The sequence below is a fragment of the Colobus angolensis genome, unplaced genomic scaffold (genome assembly GCF_000951035.1).
Source record: "Colobus angolensis palliatus isolate OR3802 unplaced genomic scaffold, Cang.pa_1.0 Scaffold58, whole genome shotgun sequence".
NCBI lineage: Eukaryota > Metazoa > Chordata > Mammalia > Primates > Cercopithecidae > Colobus > Colobus angolensis.
The window spans coordinates 8223974-8247570 of record NW_012119376.1 but is presented as its reverse complement, the minus strand read 5'-3'; the positions used below and the strand labels follow the sequence as shown (position 1 = coordinate 8247570).

The window sequence follows — 23597 nt, the reverse complement described above, 5'->3', positions numbered from 1 at the left end:
AGAAACTACTAAAAACTTGGAAAAGGAAAGGAGAGGCTACTTTCTTATAAAATAAAGCAAAGATAATCCTTGAATTAAAGTAAATGAAAAAATTCAGTGGTAATATGTAGGATTCAAAATATTAATTCAAAATATTGGAAAGATCACAAAGCACAGAGTGATAACCAATCAGGTTTTATGAAGAGCTAATCCTGTCACAAATATGCATATTCTAGTCAATCATTGAACTTGAAAAATACAAAATATTAACACTGCAAATCAACTTAGGAAATAAAATTTAGTTCAGTCACTGATGGCAGGTCCAATCTTGGCTAAGTATCATAATTCTTGAGTAAAGTAGCTGGGACTAACATCAGAGAAAGGAATTCTGTGTGAGGTAATCCTTGGTTAAGATTAGTTCTACACAATGTAGTTATTTTGCAAGCCAAATGAAAAGAAAAATTATTTACTTTAGAATTAAAGTTTGTAGTATCACCCTGATTCTAAGCAAAGTTAGCTCTTTAGTGTAAAGATGGCTGAGTGTAGGTATGCTTGTGCTATAATTGTAATGACTCCTACTTTTAACCTTACTCATAAAAAAAAATTTTAGTTTTATTTTTAAGAAAAAAGTTACTCACAGAGAAGCACAATCAATTGACCACTGCCGTGTGTGTGTGTTTGTGTGTGTGTGTGTGTGTGTGGTAGGGGTAGGGGAATCTCAAAAGGACATAGCCTAACATCTTCTTGTAATTCTTTGGAACCATTGTGTAGCAAGTGGTGTTGGTATTTTCTGGAGATTACATACAATGAATATTTATCAATGATTTAATACTGCTTAATGGTACTACTAGGTTTACCAGGTTCTCAATTTTAATCAGATTTTTGGAGACAAAACAGAACATGGGGAGGCAGCACACTGAGTATAATACTTCTCAGCTCTTCAAAAATGCGGAACCCATTTAACATAAAAATTTCCAAGGATCTTTCCAGATCTAAAATGCTGTGGCCTGCATTTTTAGATGGCCCTAACACATGAAGAGTGGTTACCATCTCTTTATACAAAGTAAAATAGACTGTGCATTATAATATCAGTGGTGAAAGACATTGTCAAAACATGGCTTTATAGAGCTGACAAGGAAATAGAATATTTTGGTTTGTGGCAACATGAGTTTGGAGATAGAACACGGAAGTTATCTTAGATAGTATAGTCCAGGCATATCGTCTCAAGTTTCAATCTATACAAATCTTTATCTTCTACAACACTGTATTCTATTCGTCTTTTTTTTTTTTTGAGACAGTCTCACTCTGTCGCCCATGCTGGAGTGTAGTGGCATGATCTCAGTTCACTGCAACCTCCACTTCTCAGATTCAAATTATTCTCTTGCCTCAGCCTCCCAAGTAGTTGGGATTACAGGCACCCATCACCATGCCTGGCTAATTTTTTCTTGTATTTATAGTAGAGTCGGGGTTTTGCCATGTTGGCCAGGCTGGTCTCCAGCTCCTGACCTCAGGTGATCCTGCCATCTTGGCCTCCCAAAGTGCTGGGATTACAGATGCGAGCCACCGCACCTGGCCCTATTTGTTTTTTAATGTGAGTGAACAAATGATAGAACTCTCAAGATGCCTAAAACACACCCAAAAAAGTTTTGAGAAATAACTTGGAGTAAAAGGAATAGGCAATTTTATTTTATTTTAGTTTTTTTGGTTGCTGTCATAAGGAAACAAAGCAATTTTTCTCTTCTGAAATAAACTATACTCTGGAATGTGCTGTCAATAATTAATGTTCATTGATTCAGTACACATTTTGATTAATGCTTTGTAATTGTCTAAATGGTCCTTCACAAATGCTATGCCAATTGTTGAAATGTTAGCAAACTCTGGTAATGATATTAAACCAACAGAATCAATAATGTGACAATAATACAATAATAACATTAAAAAAATAATGTTCTTATGCCATTCTATTCTTTGAGAATATATTTCATTATAAATGCTGTGAACTATGTACGCCTCCTCTGCACATCTACATTATGAGTAAATCATTTCTATCACCATGACTGTGGTAGCTGGCCTCCAATAATCCCTTCCTCCTGGCATTCACAGGCTGTATTGTTCTCTCCCACATTGTGCCTGGGTTGGTCTGTGTGTCCAATAAAATATGACAAAAGCAAGGACAAAAGACACTTCTGAGATTAGGTGATAAAAGACACTGTAGCTTCTATCTTGTTTCCTTTGCCTTGGATCGTTTGCATGGGCAACACCAGCTGCCTTGTTGTGAGTGGCCCCGTGGAGGCCCATGTGGCAAAGTAACTGAGGCTTCCCAAAGCTGCTGAAGAACTGAGTGAAGCCTCCTGCCAAGAGGAACCTTAGTGATCTTAGCAGTGGATCCTCTGACCCCAGTCCAGCCTTCAGATGCCTGCAGCCCCAGCTTGCCTCTTGACTACACTCTTGTGAAAGACCTTCAGCCAGAACCACTTGGCTAAGCCATTACTGGAATCCTGACCCTCAAAAAATATGTGAGATAATATTTGTTGTTTAAAGCTATTAAGTGTAAGGTAGTTTGTTACCTAACAGTAGAGAACGAATACAACAACGATTCTAAAAGTGAAAGCATCTAAGACAGACAAATCACTGAAACCCCCCCCTCCATTCCCAATAATTTAATAAATGACTCTTGCCTTAACAATTTTGAGAAATGTTCTTTCTAATAGTTCAATTTTATGTTATGAAGAAAATTAAAAACTACCCAAGGAGAAGACCATAAACTTGCTATCTTTTTAATAGCAAGTGAAGATGACAATAAAAACTTTTTGAAATTTTTTAAAAAACCCAAATGCTTAGTTAAGCTCATTGCAAATACACTGACAAGGTTTCAGAGTAACAAACACCTTTAACAGAAATCCACTTAAAAATGAATGTTATATTTTATACATTATATCTGGGGAAAAATACTACAGCTTTGAGTCCTGCAGGTTCTTCCTTTGGATTGAAATTATCTTTCTGATGGCAGAGGCAGAAAATGTTATCAGTTTTGGATCATCCTCTTGCCAATAAATCAAACTATTATACAGGGGCAGACCTATCATGAGAAAAGTAGATCATGTCTTGATATCAGCCCATCTCTAAATCTCTCCAGGACACAAAATATTCCTTGTTATGACATGGTCTGCTGGTTTTGAAACCTTTTTTTTCCCTTAAATCAGAGCAAATTAAGCCATGTTAGTCACCTTTCCTTAGATCAGGCAAAGCGTATCTTGTCTCCCTGCTTGTCGACATTTTATTTTCAGAAATGGATGTTTATAACTCCATGAGTTCGAGACCAGCCTGGCCAACATGGTGAAACACTGTCTCTACTAAAAATACAAAAATTAGCCAGATACGGTGGCAGGCACCTGTAATCCCAGCTACTTGGGAGGCTGAGGCAGGAGAATTGCTTGAACACAGGAAGTGCAGGTTGCAGTAAGCTAAAATCGCATCACTGCACTCCAGCTTGGGTGACAGAGTGAGACTCTATCTAAAAACAAAACAAAATGAGTTAGCACTTTTTTTTGAAAGGTAAAAAATAGTACATTTAAAAAAGAAATAAATTTGATAACTAGTATTCTCTTTTGTTTAAAAAAATTTGCAAAGTTTTTAGGCACTGTTTCTTTCAAGTTTGAAAAGCATGACGAAAGACATTCCTGAATAAACATTTCAATGGAGATAAATCAATTTTCTAACCTGCTAGTACTGATAAGATCACTGAATGAACACCAAAGTGAAAACATGTCACACCCACATTGCTATCAGGAAATGTGTGCCAATTTATGGGTAACAAATGCACTTTAACAAATAGATTTATGGTCTGGAAGCACGGCTCTGATTCTCTGAGATATTTGAGATTTCATATCCCAAATTAAAAAGCCACTGGATCGGTGCACATAGTTTTATGTTTGGGGAGTGCCAGACCGTCATGACTTTGGTTTGGTACACAGATTCTTCAGATGGGCAGGTCCAATGTCTCCTTTTGCAATTCTGCCAAATGCACCGTGTTTACCAGCCACATGAAAATACCTTCAATACCTGAACCTACCCTGTTTATTCACACCTTTACAGTTTAGGTCCCTTCTGCCTCCAGTATTCTTTTGGAAATAAGAGACCCCTTGGTCTTCCATGTGTGCATCATTGAATAAATATTGGCTTGTGCTATTTTAATGACATGATTGTGCTGTGATGTGTAGGGTATGTGTGGTCTCCACTAAAGTGAGCAATCCTGACTACAGACATCTGGGCAGGAAATTGATCTTTCCAGGGGAAGCAGAACTCAGAAGACTGAGGGAAGGGGCATCAACTCTGGACTCCCTTTGAGCTTTGAACGATGGAAGGATATGTGAGGATGCCCCTTTGAGTTGTGGGTGTAAAGATGGCCTCTGCCTTCACAAAGCTGTGAGGAGTCGGCAAGGAACTATCCACTTAATGAACTTCGAGGTAATGATTGATTTCCTGTAGCTTGTAAGCCACATCAAGATTTGTGTCCCCTCTCAGTGTTTATTTCCCTTTTATTATATTATGCTTTGGCATCATAAATGGAATGTGTGTGTTCCTCCTCCCCACCAAAAAATTCACAGGTTAAATCCTAACACCCAATGTATGGTGTTTGGAGGTGGGGCCTTTGGGAGGTGATTAGGTCGTAAGGGCAGAGCCCTCATGAGTGGGATTAGTGCCCTTATAAAAGAGACCCCAGAGAGGTCCCTCTCCCCTTCCGACATGTGAGGACATAGTGAGAAGACGACCATCTATAAACCAGGAAGTGGGCCCTCCCGTCCATCAAATCTGCCTTGATCTTGGACTTCCCAGCTTCAGAAGTGTGAGAAATAAACTGTTGTTTATAAGTCACTCAATCTATTATATTCTGTTCTAGCATCTGGAATGAACTAATGCATTTGGCCTTTGGGAAATGCTTCTAGCCCAGCTTCATTTATGCTCTAGCACCAAGGGAAAAAGTCCTCTGTTTGCTCTTAGGTCCTTCCAGTAGGAAGATAATGGAGTAATAAGATAGATCTAAATGGGTAAATTTATCATTAGTGGAGTTTTATAAAATGCGGCTGCTACATTGGTTCTAAGAGTTACCTTGAATACAGGTCTGTAAATATAGCAAAATGGTTTGCGACCTTTTCCTAATGGCCTCAAAGTGAATATCAGGGTTGTCATCTAAGTATGTTACAGCTTTAATTATATGTCTCACAGTAGAAGTTATTTCTTTTTTGTTGTACTCAAGGAAAAGCCTATGCATAGATGAGTGCCTGATGAACACCAGTTAGAAGTGGTAAGGCTCTCAGGGCGAACTCACAAAGAGCCAGGGTAATCAGCCTCTGTGGTTAACCCAGCCTCCCTCTTTTGTGGCTGAGGCATTTAGACTTTCCCATTATGGCCATCACCTTCATTAACCAGTACAGAAAGCAAACAAATCGCAAGAGACCGGACAGCCAAATGTGATCACTTCTGGAGACTCCCCTTGGGGACCATTCAAGTTTCTGAAGTTTATGACCAACTGGGGCAACCTTAGCATTGCAGAAGCCCTGCTCAACCTTGCTCAGAGAAGGTCCCCAGATGTCCTACCCCCTTTACCCTTTTAAAGCTGAAGCTGTGAAGGAATCAGAGGCTGTGATCTGTTGGACACTGGACCCCAGGTCTTATAAGGTCTTGGTATTCTCGGTGTCTGGCAAATAAATGCTTTGGAAATGAACTGACCAGGAACCCTTGGGGCTGACGCAAATCATGGCAGATCCTAGATTCACATGAGCATTGAAGTGGAACAGCTTGAACCACCAAATCTGTGTAGCTTGAAATCACCTTGGTAAGCTTACATTACACACAGGACTGCACAGTCAGAAGATACCTAACAGCTGCGTTTTAATGAAGGCACAGGAACCCATGGCATGGCAAGTGGTTGCTACATATTTTATGTGTATTTTTAAATAGGAAAATAGCTTCATAGGCTTGTAGGGAAAAAAAAATTTCCACCCAAAGTGAGTTTTCTACTGTGGGAACAAGGTTAAAAGGCAGTACAAACACATCAGAGGATGATTGACTAATTTCAGGAAGCGGATGTTGTAAACAATGACATTCTAACCACCAAAGAGCAAAACAGGTACGACTGCCTTCACATAGATTACCTTAAGCATTGTTTTAATTTCATCATGCTGAAAGGAAAGGCATGTTTTCTTCTGTCCCAAGTTACAAACCCTTTCTCCTGAAAAATATTAATTTATCTCCCTTCTTCTTCCTAATTATATATCAAGTTCCCACAAAAAGTAAGTCTTCTTTTTTTTCTGAGATGGAGTGTCATTCTTGTTGCCCAGGCTGGAGTGCAGTGGCGTGATTTTGGCTCACCTTCGCCTCCCGGGTTCAAGCGATTCTCCTGCCTCAGCCTCCTAAGTAGCTGGGATTACAAGTGCCTGCCAGCATGCCCAGTTAATTTTTGTATTTCTAGTATAGACAGGGTTTCACCATGTTGGCCAGGCTGGCCTCAAACTCCTGATCTCAGGTGGTCCACCCGCCTTCGCCTCCCAAAGTGCTGGGATTACAGGCATGAGCCACCGCGCCCAGCTGAAAAGTAAGTCTTCTAAACAGCACTTAAAATATGATTCAATGAGTACCTACCTGAGAAAAAAGCTGCACAACTGTCTTCTATAAAGGACAGAGCACGATTAGTTCCTTTGCACTTGATTTTCTTCCCCTAACCATCACCTCACTATTATTTCTTTGACTAATTGCTGGAACAGTGCGCTGCCTCAGTTTTCTCTGTAATAATACTGTCCATTCTTACAGGGTACTGCCAACTGCCCTAACCCAGTGGTTTCTAGTAATTGTTTATGTGAGTAGCTCAGGGAGAGATTCCAGAACAAAAGTTCTAGAGTCACACTGGAGCCTACTCCACGCTCTACGTCTTACCAGCTATGTGCCCTCAAGCCAGTTGCTTAACCTCTGTGCCTCTATTTCTCCATTTGGAAAATGGAACAGTACTATCTGCCTGTTAGGCTTGTTGCAATGATTAAGATTCTTCACATAGAGTTCCTGGAACAGTGCCTGGCACAAAGAAAGAGCTCAATAATTATTCGCTCAGTATTGTCCTCCAAAGTTACTATCCTCATTTTACAGCTCAGTAGAGAGAGGCCCAGGGAGGTTGAATGACTGCCCATGGTTTTTCAGCCATTTGGTGGATGCTCAGGACCAAGTGTGCTGGCCAAGACAGGGCTCTCCCCTGGGATACTTACCTTTATCCCAGGTAAGTGGGAAATGCTCCCAAGTACAGTGTTGTGGGAAGAAAAGATTATATGACCATGATCAATTCTGCATGTTAGACTGTAGCTTCTAAGGAAAGATATAAGAAAGTCAATGAGGTAAACTCAAGTATTATTCTTTTAAGTTTTTCCTGGTGGAACTGTTCAGTTATATTCATGTGACAAATAGTTACTGGCACCTACTATGGGCTAGAAGTAGAATCTATGATAGGCACGGGGGTACAGTTGAGGACAGAAATAGACAGATGGGCTGGGTGCAGTGGCTCATGCCTGTAATCCTAGCACTCTGGGAGGCTGAGGTGGTTGGATGACCTGAGGTCAGGAGTTCAAGACCAGCCTGGCCAACATGGTGAAACCCCGTCCCTATTAAAATTACAAAAATTAGCTGGGCATGGTGGCGTGCCCCTGTAGTCCCAGCTACTTGGGAGGCTGAGGCAGGCGAATTGCTTGAACCCGGGAGACATAGGTTGCAGTGGGCTGAGATGGCGCCGTTGCACTCCGGCCTGGGTGACAGTGAGACTCCATCTCAAAGATAAAAAGAAAAAAGAAATTGACAGAAGGCCTTGCTCTCATAGAGGAGATATTTTCTGAGTCTGGGGCACAACCATCAATATATACTTTCTCTGCCAGGTATCTGCACATTTATATGGATGAGCAATACATAAGTCATACAGAAAAATTGGTGTCATTTCTTTACGGCCACACCTCCATAAGTAAATCTATGTGCTTAAACATGTTTTTTTAGTATTTTGCTGTTGGTGCTTCACAGCAAGTAAGACTTTAACATACAGACTATTTAAAAAAGTAAATCTATTGAAGTTTACCCATTAATGAGAGTGTGTACCTTCAAAGTCATTTACTTGGGAGGGTTTATGATTATTCTCATGATACTTCTTAGGTCATGGCATTTGAGGGATGCTTCCTTTCAGCTACAATTATCTTTAGAGGTAGCTTAGAAACACGCAAAAAAATTCAATCTCTTTTTTTTAATAGTTACATCTTGCTTTTGCTCAATATAGCATTACCCAGCTTGATCACCCAAACTTGTGGAAAGTGGCTTTGAATGTTTTCAAAAATAAAATTCATTCCCCCAAGTTGAAAGTTTGCCACTCAATGGAATATTCTGATCAGTATGTGCCAGGCTGTACCTGCAACTGAGAAAAGGGAGCTTATGAAATTCACTGTTGTGAGATTTTTGTGTGTAGCCTCCCATAATGACTATTATTATTATTTTGTATAAGCCAGCCCCATTGTTAGAAAACCAGTCCCACTACTTTATGTATCTCTTAGATTATATAAATCTCTTCCCTTACCTTTTAGAAAATAAACTTTTTGGGCCAGGCATGGTGGCTTGCACCTGTAATCCCAGCGCTTTGGGAGGCCAAGGTGGGTGGATCACCTGAGGTCAGGAGTTCGAGATCAGCCTGACCAATATGGTGAAACTCCATCTCTACTAATAATACAAAATTAGCCGGGCATGGTGGTGTGCAACTGTAGTCTCAGCTACTCAAGAGGCTGAGACAGGAGAATTGCCTGAACCTGGGAGGCGAAGGTTGTAGAGAGCTGAGTTTACTCCACTGCACTCCTGCCTGGGCAACAGAGCGAGAATCTGTCTCAAAATAAAATAAAATAAAATAAAATAAAATAAAATAAATAAATAAAATAAACTTTTTGAGAGTGAGTACCTAATGTTCTTCACATGTTATAATCTCCAAACCGTCTCAATTGGTAGTAATGATCATCATAGTAACTGGAAAAGTAGATTCGAATGTGGGTTGAAATCTTTACTACTTATGCCTCAGAAGGGAAAATATAAAAGAAAGAACAAGGTCAAAGACAAACTGTTCAGGACCACTAACGTACTGAAAAGAATAGCTGTTGGAAACTCCAAGTTCAATCAATAACTATTTCTTAAATATCGACACTTTATTCCTCAACTCATTTTCAACACTAGTACTTCTTTTTATCCTCCTAGATGCAATGCAAGTCTTCCATTAATATCTACATGACTTGAAATTTTCAGGAGGAAAGTCAACAAGATAAAAGTGTAAGAAAAAAATAATAGGGTAAAAAAAAATAGGCAGAAATAATTAAATGGCAAATGATGGACAAATGAACATTAGAGAAAGGGAGGAAAATAGAGATTCTTTCATTTTCATTAAAGAATTATGGTGGAAAATGTCAGCAGTTTGTGATTTTTTTTTTTTTTTTTTTTTTTGAGACAGGGTCTGACTCTATCACCCAGGCCGGAGTGCAGTGGCATGATCATAGCTCACTGCAGCCTCAAAATCCTGGGCTCAAGTGATCCTCCCTCCTCAGTCTCCTGAGTAGCTGGGACTACAGCTGCATGCCACCATGACTGGCTAAGTTTTAAAACACTGTTTTGTAGAGATGGGGTCTCACTAATGTTGCCCAAGCTAGTCTCAAACTTTTGGGCTCAAGCGATCCTCCTACCTCAGCCACCCAAAGTGTTGGGATGACAGGCGTGAGCCACCATGCTCAGCCACCAGTTTTCAATGCATGTATCAATAAGTACTTCAGTAAGCTGAAAAGCAACAGCAAGGCTATTTGGCAAAGAATAAATAAGATTAATGGGATGAAATACAGTGTAACTCTTCCCTCATGACACACACTTCTGGGTGCCTCCTTTACTCATAAAGACCACATGTCCCTATCATCAGCTTTCCCAAAGTTTTATATTTATGTATTTAATTTATACTTTCACATGTGACATTGTCCTTAGGAAGGACAGAAAGAGTAAAGAAAAAGGAACAGTGGGACAAGACAACAACTAACATTATTTTTGTTGCCTTTCTCAAATGATTTAATCTTAACCAATCATTTGAGAAAGGCGGTGAAAATAATGTTAGTTTATTGATTAACCCCAAGAGTTGGTTCTTTTTCTTTTTGAAAGGGAAAAAATGAAAAAAAAAAAAAGGTTTCCCAATACTCAGATGTAGTAACTTTTCAATTTGCCCAGTGGATGAGTACAGGGATGATTCAAACACTCCTTGGACATCTCTGGAGTATGCTTTCAGCATCATCTCCCCTTCATCTCCTCCACTATTATGTACCCATTCTCACCTTTTATACTTATTTCCTCCCAGCCACGCATCTCAACAGTTACTATTCATTGTAAATATTTACTGTTCTTTACCATTAACAATAACTATTGTTATTATATGAATAACTGCCATTATTATCAGTAATAAACATTGCCATGAATTACTTATTTGTAGAAAGCAGACAAATGGCAGGCCAATGGCAGTGGACATCAAAAGGCTTAAAACAGCCCATTTCCTGCAGGCGCATCCAATTCACTCGCCTATGCTGGATACCCTTCCTGCACAAGTTACCTTTCATCCCATAACAGCCACAATAAATTAACAAACAATGCTGTTGCTGGGGCTCTGGATGATAGAATGTACAGCTGGGTGTAGCTGGTTAACTGCACCGCTAGCTCAAAGATCAACTTAAACCACTGGTGCACACTTCAGAAATACGTCATGTGCTGCATAACAACGTTTGGTGATGCTGGTCCCATAAGATGATGTATATATAAGATGTGTATGTATTTTTAGATACACAAATACTTACCATTGTGTTACAAATGCCTACAGTATTCAGTACAGTAGCATGCAGTACAGCTTGGTAACCTAGGAGCAATTGGCTATGCCATATATCCTAGGTGTGTAGTGGTAGGCTATTTAATTTAGGTTTGGGTAAGTACATTCTATGATGTTTGCACAAGGATGAAATCACGTAAGGATACACTTCTGAGAAGGTATCCCCATCATCAAGTGATGCTTCACTGTCTAGAACTATGTCCTTCGTATAATCCCGTATCAGGTTGTGATTAAGAAAATGAAAGAGGATGGTTATCCAGTATGAGGGTGGGTGTGTTGGCTCATGCCTGTAGTCACAACATTTTGGGAGGCAGAGGTGGGAAGATCACTTAAGGCCGAGAGTTCTAGACCAGCCTGGTCAACATGGCAAAACCCCACCTCTACTGAAAATACAAAAATTATCCAGGCGTGGCAGCGCATGTACCTGTAATCCCAGCTACTTGGGAGGCTGAGTCATGAGAACCACTTGAACCTGGAAGGCAGAGGTTGCAGTGAGCCAAGATCGTGCCACTGAACTCCAGCCTGGGCAACAGAGCAAGATTCTGTCTCAAAAAAAGGAAAGAAATCCAGTATGGTATCCACTTGGAATGAATTAGAATAAGCTCTGTGGAGAGAAAAAAGATTGTTGTGTTGTTGCATAGGTGGTAATGTGGGGAGCCTCCTGGAGGAAATGTAAGAAATGTGGAGTGTTAGGCAGGGGCTAGTCTCAGTGGCAGGAGAGAGCTAGTGGGAACCAGGGTACAGAGGCCAGCCCCAAGGACAGAGTGACAGGGTAGGTTCCCTCAGGCAGGTTGAGGGCACAAGGCAGGTGAAGTGATGGCCTGGTACTGCCCAGGCAGTGGTAATCTCTGGGCCTCAGAAATCATGGAACCTACTCTTTCATAGATGAGAAAACCAAAGCCCATTCAAGGTAAGTGACTTGCCCACAGAGGGCAGTGGAGGAGGAGGGGCTGAACTTCCATTCTCTGATTTTCCGATTGCTATTCTTTCCACGTGGCCCTGAGATCCTGGCTGCAAGTTCTCACTTTCTATTTTGGTGGAAGCATTTGTGTACAGTAATTTCAATGCTGCATTTCTTTTAACTTTCAAGAAAATAATGAATAGTATTTACTTGCTGATTTACTTGCTGATTGTTGCTTGGAATTTGGAGGCAAATGAGATTGATGGTGTGATCTCAACTGGAATCTCAGACTTTCCCATCACACACCAGGAAGATGGAAGTGTTCAGTAGCCATCAAAAACACTATCAGAATGGTGAATTGTTCTGAGGGTGACCCAGACTAGGATCAGACCTCTTCAAGGCTGAATTATGCCTTGATAAAGTTATGTAACTAAATGCAGTAAAATGAACAGTTTTCACACGCTGAACAGACCTTGCAGTAGATTGACTCTTTGAGGTATCTGCATTATTTTGCCACAAGATATAAAAGAAGAGTAGTCAGGATAAAAGCAGGGCAATAATGAAGAGAGAGACGTCCACAAAGAAGACTCCAAGTCCTTCGTATTAGCTTCCTAGGGCTGCCAAAACAGTACAACAAAATAGGTGGCTTAAAACAATGGACATTCATTATCTCATAGCTCTGGAAGCTGGATGTCTGATATCAACGTGTCAGCAAGGCCACACTCCCTCAGATGGTTCCAGGGAACAATCCTTCCTTGCCTCTTTCAGCTCCTGGTGGCCCCAGGTGTTCATGGCAACATCACTCAAGTCTCTGCCCACCTCAGCCTTCGTGTGGCTTTTCTGAGTCCCATCCTCTTCTTACAAGGACACCAGTCCACCCTAATTCTGGGATGATTTCATCATGAAATATAATACAGTTTGGTTATGTGTCCTCGCCCAAATCTCATGTTGAAGTGCTAAAAATTCCCAGTGTTAGAGGTAGGGCCTGGTGGGAGGTGATTCGACCATGGGGGTGGATTTCTCATGAATGGAATGCCCACAAAGTGGGCATTAGTGGTTTAGCACCACCCACTTGGTGCTGTTCTCCTGAGAGTGAGTAAGTTCTCACAAGATCTGGTTGTTTAAAGTGTGTAGCACCTCCGTACCATTGCTCTCTCCTGTTTCTGCTCAGGCCATGTGATATGCTTGCTCCCCTTCTGCCTTCTGCCATGATTGTAAGTTTCCTAAGGCCTCCCTAAAAGCCAAGCAGATGCCAGCACCATGCTTCCAGTGTAGCCTGCAGAACCAAGTGCCAATTAAACTTCTTTTCTTTATAAATTTCCCAGTCACAGGTATTTCTTTGTAGCAAGGCGAGAATGGACCAATACAACATTCTGAATTAATTACATCTGAAAAAATTCTACTTCCAAATAAGGTCACATTCTGAGGTTGCAGGTGGAAATTACTTTTGAGAGGACACTATTCAATTCACTGTTTCACTGGAACACCTCCCGAAACAACTTGGATACTGGACCCGGGGAGACAGTCCCTTTGATCTTGTTCACGAAAGTTAACAGAGTCCTTAAAGGACTGAGTTGACTCAGGAAGTGGTAAATAGTACCTATGTCAGAAGCCATAGCATAATGTGTGCCTTTTGATTACTGTGGTTTGAGTGAGTATTGCAAAGAGCCGCAGACCACAGTGGCTTGCTGAGGCTGCCAATGATTTTGAGGTCAGTGTCCTGCAGTCACAAAGCTCCTGACTCCTACCCACTAGATGACTACCACTCAGAAAAATCATCCTTTCCATGGGATTTTGCTATTACTGGCTTTTTCTTTGTTCATTTTTAGTGTTATAAGAAAGGATGTGAAAAGGAATATTAACTACTTGGTAATTTATACATGGAATATGCTGACAGTAGGGCTTAGCTTTATTTGTTTGCTAATATTTAAATTTAAAAGACCTGAATTTATTTTATTTTTTATATTTAATTTTAAGTTTCAGGATACATGTGCAGAATGTGCAGGTTTGTTACCTAGGTAAACATGTGCCATGGTGGTTTGCTGCACCTATCAACCCATCACCTAGGTAATAAGCCCCGCATGCATTAGCGATTTATCCTGATGCTCTCCCTCCCCCAGCACCCCTCACAGGCCCTGGTGTGTATTGTTCCCCTCCCTGTGTCCCTGTGTTCTCACTGTTCAGCTCCCACTTAAGAGTAAGAACATGTGGGTCGGGCGTGGTGGCTCACGCCTGTAATCCCAGCACTTTGGGAGGTGGAGGTGGGCGGATCACAAGGTCAGAAGATCGAGATCATCCTGGTTAACATGGTGAAACCCTGTGTTATATTTTAAAAATATAGGAAACGAATACAAGGGACTTGTTTTATATTTTAAAAATACAAAAAAAATTAGCTGGGCGTGGTGGGGGGGCGCCTGTAGTCCCAGCTACTCGGGAGGCTGAGGCAGGAGAATGGCAAGAACCTGGGAGGTGGAGGTTGCAGTGAGCCGAGATCGCACCACTGCACTCCAGCCTGGGTGACAGAGCGAGACTCCATCTCAAAAAAAAGAAAAAAAAAAGAGTGAGAGTATGTGCTGTTTGGTTTTCTGTTCCTGTGTTAGTTTGCTTAGGATAATGAATTCCAGCTTCATCCATGTCCCTGCAAAAGGACATGATCCCATTCATTTTTATGGCTGCATAGTATTCCATGGTGTATATGTACCACATTTTTAAAAAGACCTAAATTTATATTGAATTATAAATATTTTATATAATACAGATGGCAACCTACTTATGGCTACTGATTGAATTTCTATGGTTTTTCCTAAAAGTATTTAAGGCATTTATTCATAGAAAGGCATTTACTTGGATATCAAGTTTCTTTTCTGATTCACCTTTTATCCTTAAGTAAGAAGAATATGATGTGATATATGCATATACATACATGTATGTTAATTAACCAACAACTCTTATAAGTCTCAGTTGAAAGGACCTTCCTGTAGGAAGCCCTGCCTGACACCATTGTTAGATCAGCTGTGTGATCCTATGCCTCTAAAGAAACTGTTGTCCTCAATTCTGGCATTTATATTTTAATGCAATCACTTACTTGTCTGTATTTCTCTGAAGACTAAATGAAGAAAGGGACCTTGTTTTCTTGTTTACCCTGAAGCCTAGAGCAGCTTCTCATATATATAAAAGGATGACACTGAATGAATGAGTGAACAAAAAGCACTCAAAGGATTATTTAGAAATCATATTGAGTCGGGATATAGTTAAACTTTTTGAAAACTCAAAATGGAGGCATGGTGTATAAAGGTAATACTATTTTGTTAAATCTGATCACTTCAAATACCTCATTCCCCTAAATTATGGGCTGCATGTGATATTCTACTTTGCACTTAAAATTGATAAGCTAATTTTAAAAAATAGTAAGTTTAGCATTTAGTAGATAATTCATAGACATTCTGCAACATAGATAGGTTCGTTGGAAATGGAGAGGGATGCTGGGCTGGAAGACTATGGGTAGTTATACCTTACATACGAAAACGGTCTTTGTTGGAACAAGGCAGAGGATTTCTCAGGGCAAGTGCTCCCTAAAGCAGGCAAGATGGGAGGCAGAGGTCTCAGAAGAGTGAGCTTCTCTGCTGGATAAATTTAAAGGTCTTTAGTCTTTATTAAGTAACCACTGACAGTTCTGCCTTATGGTCAAGTTATGGAAAGCACAAGAGAAGAGACCTCGTCCGGGCCCTCAACATTCTCAGTAGAGGCTTTCAGCTCTGACCCTTCTGCAAAAGTTTTCCTCCACTGGACACAGACTCCGAAACATGCTGGAGAGGAGGAACCACTGCATGTGGCTGAGAAAACAGATTCTTTTCCACCATAGATGCCAAGCCCACAGATCCTGCTTGCTACTCTGAAAGTCTTTGAGCATATGGTAGATGTGATGAGTTGGACTGTGTTGCCCAAAAGAAATATGTTGACATCCTAACTTCAGTACTTCAGAAAGGGATCTCACTCAGAAATAAGGTCTTTAGAGAGATGAGCAAGTTACAATGAGGTCACTAGGGTTGGCCGAAGTGCAGTATGACTGGTGTCCTCATAAAAAGGTAAATCTGAACACAGACGGACATACACAGAGTCTTCTGGAAGACTATGTGAAGGAAAACAGGAAGAATGCCATGTGAAGATTGGGGAGAGATCAGGGTGTTGTGTCTACAAGTCAAGGGGTGCCTAAGATTGCCAGCACCACCAGAAGCTCGAAGAGGCACAGAATGGATTCTCCCTCACAGCCTTCAGAAAGAATCCACCCTGCTGACACCTTGGTTTCAGACTTCCAGGCTCCAGGACTGTGAGGCAATAAAGTTGCATTATTTTAAGTCACCCAGTTTGTGGCATTTTGCCATGGCAGCCTTGAGAAGCCAATAGACTAGGTGTCTGTTGCTTGCTTGTATCTTTCCTCAACAGTGAGCACAATGTTTATTGAAAAGAAAAATGAACGCCCTAAGAGCTGCTGGAATCTCCTGAAAGTGAAGATGAGGGGATTGATATTGAGCAAAAAAACAAAAACAAAAGACAATCCTGCAAAGCTGGTAAGGAGGACATTTACATAGGGTTGATAATGTAAACAAATGGTTTAACTAGGAGCTGCCAAAATATCCCACGTCATTAAAATGCAAATGTAGCTGTATGGAATGGAACTTTGGATTATCCAGCCGAGAGGAAGCTGGGTGAAAAGTAGACATGATATATATGTTGAAATCAAGAAGTACAAACAAAGCTTCCCCACAAGTCTGTACAGGACAAAGTATGCCTTTTCTCTGTGTTGTGGGTAGAGTTGGCATTTGCTTGAACAGTGGATAGTAATTGAGGTATCCATTTTGGTGGTGCAAAGTGTCATGCAGGGATCACTACCCTCAAAAAGCAGACCCAATTTCGTATAGATATTTATAGTCAATAAAAATGGTCCTTTCAGAAAAGAGTAGCCTTAGTTGCAATTAACACCATCATCATAAGTTCTAGATAAAACACTATGCCATACTTTCATTCTCTATACTATAAGAAGCAAACAGAAACAAAATCACCTCCAGAGCAATATGAAATTCTGCATTTGAATGAGGGTCTGTGTCTCACAGATGACAACAAAGATAAGGAAGGAGGGTGCCTTTTAGACATCAGAGGCCTGCGTTCATCAAGAATCTGATGCTGAATCACTGGAGGGTAAATGAACCTTCCAAGGTTCAGTGTTTAGAATGTCGTAGACCAGCAGCCTCATCATGATCTATAGGAAGTCAGCCTGAGAGGTTGCAAACAAACTGGAACATACACTGGAAATACTGGGAGAGAGAAGGCACCTGGCAGTTTTCTGGGGAAGTGGTTTTCTGGAGAGGAAAGAAGACACAGAGGAAATGTGATGGTTGCATTCAATGTTCTGAACAACTTGTCCAGTATGACTTCATCAGCTTAGAATGAAGACTAACAATAAGTGAAAATTGAAGGATCAAGGCTCAGCTCATTTTATGAAAGAACTTTTTAATAGTTGAAATCTGCAGTGACAGGACATCCTGCCTGCCTGGGTGCAGGGTAGTGAGTATCTTGTGATGAGAGGTGCTCACATAGCAGACAGGTCATTACTTGGAAGTGATGCTGCAGAGGACAATCAAGAGAGTGCCAGCTGGGTGAGGTGACCTTTAAGGTCCTGCCAACTATGGGTTTCTACATCAAAAGGAATTCTGAAAGATAAAGCAGAAGAAGTATTTAATTTTAATGTCTCTGACCAGCATGCTTTCTTTCTATAGTTCTTTCATTCTCCTTTTTTTTTGAGACAGAGTCTTGCTCTGTTGCCCAGGCTGGAGTTGCAGTGGTGAGATCATATCTCACTGCAGCCTCAAATTCCTAGGCTCAAGTGATCCTCCTGCCTCAGCTTCCCAAGTAGCTAGGCATTACCAAAGCTGGCTATTTAAAAAAAAATTTTTTTTTGTAGAGATGGGGTCTCTCCCAGGCTGCTCTCAAATTCCTGGTCTCAAGTGACCCTCCTGCCTCAACCTCCCAAAGGTCTGGGATTACAGGCATGAGCCATTACCCTCGGCCTTGTTCTCCAGTTTTATATGTAATTGATAGATCTTGGAATTGATTAAAGTGATTTAATTCATGTTTCTGATACCAAATTTTGTGTCATGTAGTCATAAACTGTAGACTAAGAACATGTAAAAATGCTGTCAGAACATCATGATGATAGCAAAAGTATAATGTTATAATTAAGATGGATAACGTGGTTTTACTCCATAAAATATATGCTGCCTTAAGCCTCAGATGATCATTTTTTTTAAATCAATACGGAAGTCAACATGTCAATGACACCTGGTAAAATTGTACTTTGAAGAAAATGGTGCAATAGAAAGTCATTTTTAAAATGTCACGCATATAATGAAAGTTGCTTTTAAGCAAACCATACAACTTTACTGAATAACCATTTTGTGAAAAATACTATGCCAAGCACTAAAAAAGGCAACATAGAGACACGTAGTATTAAAAAATTATAAAAACAGCAAATGTTTTATGTTGAAATGTTTATACTGAAATCTTAATTTTACAGCAGTAATCCCACTTGCCTATTGTCTTTACCCACAGTTTATAAGTAAATGAAATATATACATCCTACCTCATGGTTCTAAGAGTCAGAGCTAAACAAAAAGGTATAATCAGGGGAGCGGTGCTTCCTCCTCAGCCCTACTACCTCGTTCCTATTCCACGCCACTTCCCATGGGAAACCAATCTCCTTGACTGCTCTCCAGGTCGTGAATGCTGCCTTTCCTGAATTCATTTTATAGGAAGCTGAGTAGTTCCAGGCAGGAGGAGTACACATTGTGAGGAGTGAGGCTGGATATACCTATAGCCATACGCTTGGATGTTGGGTACTTGATACTGTCTGGGGAGGCTGGGGCTGGGCCTCAAGCTGATAGATGGCGAGGCCTGCAAATCTATAGATAAGAAATTACCCCAAATTTGCTTGAAAGGCAATAGGAGAGAGGTTGAAAAAGAAGACATGCTTTTTTGATAAAAAGAACACTTGAGCAAACAAATCCTCCATTAGCTGCAGTACAGAAATCAGATTTAGACCTGGATCTTAAAACATACACATATTTGCTCATTGGTGCAAAAGAAATTCAGAAAAAATAAACAAGAAATGAAGGAGATGGCATGGAATGTGGACCAAGAACAAAGTAGAAATGCTGTCAGAATATCACAATGACAGCGTAAGTACAACATCATAATCACATTTATAGCGTAATGGGAAAGAGGTGGTGGTATGGTGAGGAATAGAAAGGGAGTAGTAGGGCTCAGGAGGGAGCCACACTTCTCAGAGAAAACTGTTTTGTATAGTTCTGACTTTTATAAGCACAGTAATTATTTCACCTAGCTGCCTAATACCTCAAACGCCACAAACAAAACAACTACCATGGGGGGAACCCAAATTGTAATACAAGCAGTTTAACAAATGAACTGAACTTCTCCCAAATGGATAGAATAACCACACCAAAAGGAGTAAAGAAAAAAAAAGGACTAACCCAGGTAACTTTGGTCAATAGTATCTTCACTGGATATTATAAAGCTTAAGACAAGAAAACTGTACATAAAGGCTATAATTTAGTAAGTACACATGTTTTTCTCATAGGAGCATGAGTTAGCAATCCTGAAACTATATTAGAATTAGGCAAATACATCTATTGTAGATAATGACATCTGGGTTTCTCACTGTTAGACAAAGAAGCTATAAATGAAACAGGAGGGCTATGAACCTTGACTGTTAGGTTGAAATTGGTGGCACCATTATAAACTCACGGTCTTAAATATATATACACACCCAGAGATAGATACAGAAATATAGATGCGTGTGTATAACTAGGTGAGTCTACACACACATATTTCTCAGCTCTGAGAAAGCACCTAGAAACAACATTCCAGTAGCAATAAGCATGCCTCACACCCAAATCTTAGTTTCTAACACCTTTCTCCAATAGAAGGAACCAGAGCTTCCTAAGGAAGTCATTAATTCCAGGCCTGGGGCAGGAAAAACACAGATGAGTCTGGAACGCTGTTGGTGCTAGAAAGTTAATGAAGTGCTCAAAAAAGATGGGGTTCCTCCGAGGGACACAGAAGCCAAACTGAAGGAACTCTTAGTGGCCAAAGCTGGAACAGCATGAGCAATAAAACTGATAATGATAGTATTGGATTATAAATGAAAGAATAAGACACACCCATGAGTCCATACTGATATACTTAACCAATTGAATAAATAACTAAAAAGGCAAAAAAGATGGCCCTTCCTTGCAACAGAATTCCAATGAATAAATGTGGAAGAAAAGAGTGAAATAAAAAATCACTACTAGACATAGTAGTTATTGCAGTCAAAATCCATCGATGGATACTAAAAATAGTTGGGTGTGAGTTTGGCGAGAAGCAGGATTTTTGCATAATCTCAAAGTATCTCTCTGCAAAATATTTATTAGTCACAAAGTGAAAAATGGTAACTTTATAGTAAGAAACTCTGAAGAGACCACCTTAACCAAGAGATCAAGGTTAACATCACCATTAAGAAGACATGTTGATATTACAAATCCTTTGAAGTGACAATTTATGTGGCATTTTTGCCAAAATGGAATAATCTCATTCTAAGCTTGAGGAAACTTTACATGAACCCAAACTGAGGGATATTCTAAGGAAGAGGTAACCGGGACTTTTCAAAAGGATCAAGGTCATGAAAGCAAAGAAAGGCTGAGGAATTGTCCCCAGTTGGAGGAGACTAAGGGGACATGATCACTAAACGTAAAGGGAGATCCTGGATTGGATCCTGAAACAGAAAAAGGGCATTATTGGAAAAACGGGTGAAACTCCAACAAGGTCTATAGTTTAGTAAGTAGTGTTATACCAGTGTTAATTTCCTGGTTCTGAACATTGTACAATGGTTACATAAGATGTTCTAATTGGGGGAAACTAGGTGAGGGGGATATGGGGATTCTTTGTGCTGTTTCTGAAACTTTTCTGCAAGTCCCAAATTAGTTCAAAATTAAAAGTTAAAAAAAGAAAATAATTCCGCAAGTTTAATTAGTTCACTGGAATCATTTATGTCTCTGTGTATGTGTGTGTGTGAGTGAAGTATTGCCAGGAATAACTTCTCAGTGAAATAAAATACTGAATGCTGCCATGTTTGTATCGAAGAAGAGACATTCTGACAAATACTCTCACTCCATTAATTCATTCTAATAAGCATAGTTGTTTTAATATTTAGATTGCAATCTAAAGCTCCAAAACTAAAGTTAGGTTTATTTGTTAATAGACATCATAAGATGTACTTTTTTCCTCTCTGGGGATTACGGAAGACCCTGTTGTTTTTGGTTGTTTGTTTGATATATATATACATGTGCAGAACATGCAGGTTTCTTACATAGGTATATATGTGCCATGGTGGTTTGTTGCACCCATCAATCCGTTATCTACATTGGGTATTTCTCCTAATGCTATCCCTCCCCTAGCCCCCACCTCTGAAAGGCCCCGGTGGGTGATGTTCCCCTCCTTGTGTCCACGTGTTTTCATTGTTCAACTCCCTAGGGAAGACCTTCCTGAGGGAAGCCCATTGGCAGTGAGAGGCCAAAGTCTGAGCAGGAGATAGCTGCAGATAGAGTGGGACAGTGGCATTCTAGCAGAGGGGCTGCCAGTATGAATCTCCAGTAGGAACTTCCGGAGGAACTGCCGGTATGAGTGAGATGGGAAACACTTTGGCTTGCTCTGGGAAGTAGAAAAAGGCCAGGATAGCAAGAATTAGGTGGTGTGAGATAATGCTGGAGAGACAGACAGGAACTGGCCACACAGGATCTTGTAGAAGAATTGAGAATGATTCCAGAACAGTAGAAGCCTCTGAAGGGCTTTGAGCAGAGGAGACACATGACCTGAGAAGTCACCATCTCCCACTCTATCTTAGTGACTTTAAATGCCTGTTTATATTATGCTAACCATGGTTCTTTATCTTTCCTGAGGACAGGATATGGGATAGGCCAACAGGGCAGAGTTTGATAAGCCATAAGGATAAACTTCCCTGTGAAATTCTGTCCCTGGAGGGGTCCAAGAGTGAATGACAGTGTCTTGCACCTGCCTTGAGGGAGCCACATAGACATTCTGAATTCCATTACAACTTTATCTGAAATGAAATACCACGATTTCCCTACAAGGTTCATGACATGCCAAATTTTTTTTTTTTTTTTTCCTCTTTGGATGTTTTGATATTTTACAGCCTGATCTGGCACTGAGCTGTGAGATGAAATTTTTTAAAAGTTCAAAAAATGAGAGCATTAAAACATTAATCTACCTGAGAGTGGCAAAGTCATAGAACTCTTAGTAAGCCCATATTGTACAGAAGACATTGTAGATAAACCTTCAATTAAGAGCAGGTAGTATCCAGGTAACTACATACAGCTTCTAAGGAGGTCTTCCCAGCAGTCCTTAGACCTTAGCCCAAAGACCCAGGAGAGGACAGGAACACCCTAAGAAGACCTAAGAAAGTATCCAGGTCTCTTGGGTCAGAAAAGCATTCTTATTGTTTCTTTTGCGAATTTTGTTTTGAAGTCAAGAATATTACTACCTGGTAAGGTCAGCATGCAACAATTTTATTTCTCTTTCTCTTTCTCTCTTTCTTTGTTCCCCCCTCCCCCCTACAAAGACACGGTCTTACCCTTGCCTAGACTGGAGTGCAGTGGTGTGATCATAACTCACTTCAGTTTGGAACTCCTGGGCACATGGAGTAGCCAGGACTACAGGTGTTTGCCACCATGTCTGGCTAGTTTTTTGTTTTTATTTTTTTAATTTTTAGTATAGACAGGGGTCTCCCTATGTTGCCCAGGCTGGTCTGAAACTCCTGGCCTAAAGCAATCCTCCCACCTATGCCTCTGTCTCCCAAAGTATTAGGATTACAGGTGTGAGCCACGGCGCCCAGCCTTCTCTCTTCGATTAAAAATAAAAACAAATTTCTGTCTGTTAGTTGAAGGCTCAATATTTGCCGGTCAGTCGTTTCTTCCCATTCAGCTTATCAGCAAATATTAAAAGGCAAAATAACTGTAACTTCTGATAAATTTAGAAGATAAAATATTTTATGTATAATAGCTATCACTGAAAATCTCTCCAAGATCTGTGTGCATACTTTTCTTACCATTGTAACTATACTGAACTTAACTTCTTCTTTAACTACCAAGGACTCCAGATTCACCGTCAACTTTCTTCCTGCATTCACTCTTACTGTTCAGTTCTGGGTTAAAAGACAGCGGGGCCTGAACCAAGTGTCTACAAAGCACAGTATTTGGAGAAGCTTTGTTGTTGTTTTTTAAAATAACTTTTTAAAAAAAGGATCCCGGATATCTTGTTTTTTGTTTTTCTGTTTTTTTAAAAAAATCTTTTTCTCATATACGAGAAATACAGGAAAAAAAGCAATCAGGTGTATCATTCTGGTTTACTGGATTCCAACTGGTAGAGAGTTTAAACTTAAAAACCAAACAAAACGAAAGAGCTCTTCAGTTACTTTACGTCGTAAACGAGTTAAATCTTTTGTTATTTCTGAAAAATCAAAGAGCACTGTCTGTACATGGTCATAACTGCAAAGGAAACAACGGCGTACCCAGGGCAGGGGGAGCTTACTTTAAGAAGCTGCGTCTTTCTGGATCCCGTTCCTTCGGGGCTGACCCTCTCAGGGAGTTTGGTTTTTAAAGCGCGGATCTCGCGACGCGCGGCTTGCAGGACCGCGGGGCCCGGCGGCCCAGACGCGGAATCCACAGGGGCGCCTCGGCG

At 40.4% G+C, this 23597-nt stretch overlaps 1 protein-coding gene across 1 annotated transcript in view; it reads right to left on the bottom strand.

The window, feature by feature from the left end:
• The window catches only part of IL20RA (interleukin 20 receptor, alpha), a 40398-nt gene extending 16801 nt beyond the window's left edge, over positions 1-23597 (bottom strand). Inside the window, exon 1 of the mRNA XM_011962084.1 lies at positions 23448-23597. The gene's annotated coding sequence lies outside the window, so the exon portion shown is untranslated. The remainder of the gene's footprint in view (positions 1-23447) is intronic.